Source organism: Colobus angolensis, unplaced genomic scaffold (genome assembly GCF_000951035.1).
Source record: "Colobus angolensis palliatus isolate OR3802 unplaced genomic scaffold, Cang.pa_1.0 Scaffold259, whole genome shotgun sequence".
NCBI classification, from domain to species: Eukaryota; Metazoa; Chordata; class Mammalia; order Primates; family Cercopithecidae; genus Colobus; species Colobus angolensis.
The window spans coordinates 5562887-5569179 of NW_012115810.1; the positions used below are offsets into that span (position 1 = coordinate 5562887).

Here is a 6293-nt window from a genome sequence, read left to right on the forward strand (position 1 = left end):
CAACCTCCTCCTCCGGGATTCAAGCAGTTCTCCTGCCTCAGCCTTCCATGTAGCTGGGATTACAGGCATGTGCCACCACGCCTGGCTAATTTTGTAATGTTTGATAGAGATGGGGTTTCTCCATGTTAGGCTGGTCTCAACTCCTGACCTCATGTCGGCCTCCCAAAGTGCTGGGATTACAGGTGTGAGCCACCGCACCCAGCACCTCGCTAATTTTAATTTTTTTTTGTACAGACAGGATCTAGTTATATTGCCCAGGCTGGTCCCGACCTCAAACAGTCCTCCCGCCTTGGCCTCCCAAAGTGCTAGGATTACAGGCATGAGCTACCATGTGTGGCCTTGAACACCAATTATCAAAAACTCCATCTCTTCCTCACTATTTTGAGATACAGCTTTTATCTATACTAAATTGCCATATGTACTTGGGTCAATTTCTCATTTTTCTGTTATGTTTTATTGGTTTTTTATTCATGTGCCAGTGGTAATTATTAAGTTTTAAAGGTTTTATAATGCTTTAGTATCTGTTATGATTGTCCCCTCCACCCCTGGCAAAGCTCTCTTTTTCAAGATTTCCTGTGTTTTTCTTGTTTGTTTTTCCAACTGAATTTTATAACAAATTTATGCTTACAGCCATGTTCTTAATCAGGGATGTTTATCAGAAGCACCTTTAGAGTTAAAGAGGAAAAGAAATACTCGACCCCCACCCAGACATAGTGAATTCTGGACGTTGGGGACATTTAAATTCACATAGTGAATTCTGGACACTGGGGACAATTCTAAATATTTAAAACAATCTCTACAGTTGATTCTGATAATCCCATTTTTAAAAGAGGTATATAAAGCATCATAGCCAGGTTTTAATTCCAGACTACTTTATGATTTGTTTTCCCTTACGTATTCTGGCCCATAGTTAATGACTCCACCATCTACTGTAAGCTAGAAATTTCTCTAGTCCTCTTTCACTCCTTCCTCTTCCTTAATTCTATTTTCAGTTAGTCACCAAACTGAAATTTTACCTCAGAAATATCTGGCTGTAAATCTCCAGCGCCACTGTCTCTTACCATCATTCTTATGGACTGTTAAGCAATCCCTTCATGCTGCAGTCTATCATTTGCACTGCCTATACAGTTATTGTTCCCTCAAAACAAGGTTGATCATACCACTCCTTTGCTAGCCTTTGTTGGCTCTTAGGATAAATTCAACCACCTTACCATGGTACTTAGGCCTTTTACTCTCAGATCCCAGCCTTCATCTTGGTCATGACATCCCTATCATCCCTTTATGTCTGTCCTTCCCCATACTGAATATTCCCGCATACAGAATTTCTCACTAGTGGATAGACACCAGATCTAGTATCTCTGCATATTTACGCTTATTGTTTCTTTCACTTAGAAGACCACCTCCCACCCCGAACTTCTTTGCCTGGTAAGCTCTCAGTATTTAAGATGCAATTCAAATAACATCTCTTTGATAAAGCCTTTTCTAGTCTCCCAGTGAGAATTAGTTGCCTCATCCTCTTTATTCTCACAAAACTTTATTATTTGTATCTTTACAATGTGATTTGTATGAGTCTCTAATCTCCCAGGAATTTCACACTTTCCACATCAACCAAAATGTGAGCTTTTCATGTTTTTCCAGTCTCTAGCATAGCACGTAGCATATAGCAAGCACTCAAATGTTTGTTCAATGAATGAAAACAAATAAAGCTTCATTAGTCTGTAGTGACTGAAACAGAAACAAGATATAACAGTGGCCAGCTTGTTATACTGTTGAGATCTCTCGTTTGTTTTTCTTTGTAGTCAGCCTTCCTAGACTTCATTCTCTGTACATGGCAATTCCTTACTCTTTGAGAAACCATCTACAATACCCACGTAGTAAATTAGATAGCCATCCAACTCCATCTCTGTATCTACCTATTTAAGAAGTTCTGTCTTTGTCCTAAAAACAAATGCTGCTTTATAGAAGAAAGTGCAACAATTTAGTCCATATTGGTGGCATAATTAGTCTGTGGGATGGGTAAATAGATATAGAATTTCAGAGTTAATTATTCACTAAAATTGGAAAAGATCTGCTTGATCATTAAATTCTTTCACAATTATGTACATGATGCAGTACTAATATAGATGATGATCTTGGGTAGAAGACTAAGTGTTGTTGGGAATTAAGTTATTTTATAACTATAGCAATTATTTTATCTGAAGTTTTCCCCCTCAACTGTATGATTATGTTATAATCTCTGAAAAGATCAAGTATGATAACATGAAAAAAGGGAAGGAATCATATTTTTAAAATAATTTAAGCACAATTTCTTAGTAAGAAGGTATCAAATACTTGGAGTAATTCAGTTTAAAATTTCTAGGACATCATTTCTTTTTTAAGAAGAATCAGTTTAAACGTACAGATTAAATTGAATAGTATATCTGAATTACCAAATAACATTAAGTAATTTTAAACATATATTTTAATATAAAATTAAAGTTTTTATTGAGTTTTACTGAAATAGAGAAATACATTTATGAATTTGAGATATCTGTCAGTCGTTTACCAACTATTTTGTTAATTATTGATTTCCACATAACTTCACCATTGAGAATGTCACAGATATTTCTTTCCTAAACTATATAACGAGCCCTTCATAATAAAAAATATGTTTTAAAATGTTTTTAAAAGACATTAAAATCAAGGTTTTCACTGTCATCCCTTTTCTCCTTTTTTCCAACCTTTTGATGATAAGATTATTTTGTTATAAGTTACTTCCTTATACAATCAAGTAAAGACAACTTTGCGTTGTATGTGGCTCCAGCTTGAAACTGCATATACATATTCTTATAAAAATTTTTGAATTATGATTCTAAAATTACTCAGGGGAATTATTTGAGTTTTTATATAGTAATCACTTTCATTACATATATTCTGTTTTTTCTGTTGATTAGACATATTTCCACAATTTAAATTAATGAATTTTATTACTTAAAATTTTTTTTTTCACAGGTTTCTTTTCTAAAATCCAGGCAATATAAATTACATATCCTTATGAAACCACTGTTTGGGAAACCAGTGTGGTATCTGCAGTGCCAATATTTCAAAATATTATTGGCACCAAAAATTGAACCATGCTTTGCAGTATATTGTTGGAAGTATTTAAGTAAAGGATGTATTCTTAATTATTCAAGTTACAGTGTGCCACTTAACTTTATTTCAAGCGAAGTACATTTTGGGACAATTCTTTATGAAAATCAAGATAACTTGAATCTAGCACTTTTTCCTTATCTTTTCAAAATTAAATATTTTCAACAGTAATGCTAATGATTAGGTAAAGTATCAGTAATAGATCGTTAAAATATTAATATTCAATATTTTACACATAGAAATATCACTGAATTCCATTTTTTAGTTCCACATACTTAAAAATATTATTTATTTAATGACCACCATTATAGAACAATGCATTAACTTTTCTGTATGTGACTTGGGATAGAAGTCTTAGATACTAAGTGCATTCATACTTATATTTTAATCTATATTTTTCTTCTGGAACATTATTAGTAAATTTTGAGATTATAGAACTGTTGACCCAGTCACACATGTACAGAGCTTGGCCTCCGAGTTAATTAAATATGAGTTAATAATATATTTTAAGGAAATTATTGTCCTTATTACAGTTATTAGGTAGTTACTCAAATTATAGCTTGAAAGGAATGCAGAGCATGGAAAACTCAGGATTAAATTATGCATTTGAACCTTAGGCCAGTTTTTACTGTAGAGACAGTTTGCTGCTAAAAGAGAAATTGTATGTCATTGAAATTAAATGCTTTTCTGGGGATGGAAGATTCCACTTTTTAATGAAATTACTGAGTGTGGTGTAGTGAAATGATTAAAATCTGTATTCCGGGAATGTGGCAGGGAAAAAAAATCAATAAGTGCTAGCACAGCTTTGCTGCTCAATGTGAATCCTGAGAATGAAATAAACTACTACAAAAATAATAATTAAAAACATATCAGCACATTAATTTATTTAGCATCAGTCTCCTGAGACATCATCTTCACTAATTTTTAGCATACATTTTACTATGTAATGAGCAGCCTTCTTTTCAGATATCCCTATTAGACAGGCAGTATTTCTGCCCTTCCCCCAGAGCTCCTGCATTGCAATCATTGTACTTGCACTTATTATGTTACAAATGACCGAGGTAAGGCTGACATTCTCAGTGCATGCAAAAAGACCTAGTCTGCCAAGCTTTTTTTTTCCTAATGAAGCAGCTTTGTGAAATCTCCCCATGTGTTAATACTAATGAAGATCCTCCAGCACAATTAAAATCACAGCCAGTGGCTGAAGAGGAAACATAAAACAATAGCATCTTTTAAGATACATTTATCCACAAATGTATAAAATATACATAGATGATCAAATTATTCTCCGATAGCTTAATATTTACTTACTCTTCATCCTGAAAATTAAATTAGCCAATTTTTAGTTATATGAACTTTGAGAGTTTCTTGTGTTCTGGAGGGAAAAAAAGGTACCTCAGCGAACTTCTAAAAAAAATACTTATCTTCTTGGTTAATAAAGTGTTATCAAGATTAAGGCTTTCAAAAAAATTGTTTTTTTTAGGAATCTATAGGATGGGGTGCGGGAGGGAATGGGGCACCCATTACTCCCAATAACTAAAGATTATTGTATCTTTAGTTTAACTTGATTGGTTGCAGGATTTGGGAATTGGGGTTGGAGGAGTGGAAGGGTAAAAACAGAGTTGGAAGAGATTCTGGGGGTAGACACATAGCATATGACTCCGTGTGTAGTTTAAAGGAGCAAAGGGCTACCAGTCTTACTCATAACTTGATTTTTAAAAAGTGTTTAGTGCCTACAATTTGCTATGCTTTTTTCTAACCTCTCAGAAACTGGAAAAAAACCTATCGAGATTACCTTTTACAGTGTGTGCATGTAACTTTAAAACAATTGACTATTTTAACGTCTTTTATTTAAATTTTATTTTAACTTAGTGCGTAAACATTACAGCCAGTTTAACTTGTTCGTGGAAAGGCAGTAGAATTTTACCCCGGGACCATCTTGCATCCTGCTTTTTGAGTTTTAACATCCGCGAAATCTCGGCATATTAATTTATTTGGTTTGTAGAATTCAGAGTTTAAGAACAAAAAAAAGTTTAGGTGGAGATGGTAGTTGACCTATGCTCCCTACTTTGTAGCTTTTGTTTTTAAAAAACTAAGTTTTAAATCCCATTTTCTATCCTGTCTTCTTTAAAAGCAAAACAAAACATTTTAAGTTTCTTAACTTTTTCCTGGGACAAGGAACGGTGCAAACTCAAAGCTACAGGATTCTTGGAAAGAAGCAGCAACCCCCTCCCTTGGCTCCTTTAGGAGCTGATAGGTCATTTATTATTGGAACTGAAATGGTATAAACAATTCTCTCTCTTTTTTTCCCTTGTTAACAGCAACTTTCATTGTTAGAGAGAGGAGAGAGAGAGAAGCCTTGTTGGTTGACGTCACTTGGTTCATGAAGCCTTCGCCTAGAAGTGAAGCTGCTGAACAAACCTTGAGAAGAATCATCTCCTGCTTCAATCTGCTGCTGGATAGGAACTAATCAGAGAGAGAGAGGCGGAAGACGGAGAAGGAGGGAGTCGAGGGCTTTCCCGATCACAAATCTCACCTCCACTACAACTCTCTTTATACTTTTCTTGCAGAAATAATAATAGAAATAAGGAGGTGGTGGGGTTTCCAAAAATCTTAACCTTCAACCATCTGGGAAAAAGGCAAAAATCCCATCTACCGCAACTCTCAGTTCGAAAGTAAAGGTGAGTTTAAAATCCTCGGGCGTGAGGGGTGCGGGTGAGGATGTAAATTCCCAGTGTTACAAAGCTGGTGGAAACAGCAGCGGAGAAACTGCGCTCGGGCAAGCGGGGGACTCCGGAGTTGCTGCGTGGAGGCGCTCGCCCCGCCGCCCTCTCGCCCTCCGCCGCTGTTTACCCTCGCCGGTCGGTGCGGCTCTTTGTTGTGGTGGCCGGAAGGCTGGGGTGGTTCTCGGGGTCCCGAGTGGAGTTTGGGGGAGGAGGCCGCGGAGATGTGCCGTCCTGGGAGGGAGGTGGGGGGTGCGGCCTCCGGAGAACGTAAACTTTATTCCTAGAAGCCGGTGCGGGACTTCGCTGGAGTAGGGCCGCGGGCTGTGCTCCCGGCCGGGCAGGCGCGGCTCTTTGTTGTGGTGGCCGGAAGGCTGGGGTGGTTCTCGGGGTCCCGAGTGGAGTTTGGGGGAGGAGGCCGCGGAGATGTGCCGTCCTGGG

General features: G+C 36.9%; 1 protein-coding gene across 1 annotated transcript in view; it reads left to right on the forward strand.

Moving 5' to 3' along the window:
• The window catches only part of BAZ2B (bromodomain adjacent to zinc finger domain, 2B), a 426507-nt gene that overhangs the window by 93112 nt on the left and 327102 nt on the right, over positions 1–6293 (forward strand). Inside the window, exon 4 of the mRNA XM_011947122.1 lies at positions 5451–5810. The gene's annotated coding sequence lies outside the window, so the exon portion shown is untranslated. The remainder of the gene's footprint in view (positions 1–5450; positions 5811–6293) is intronic.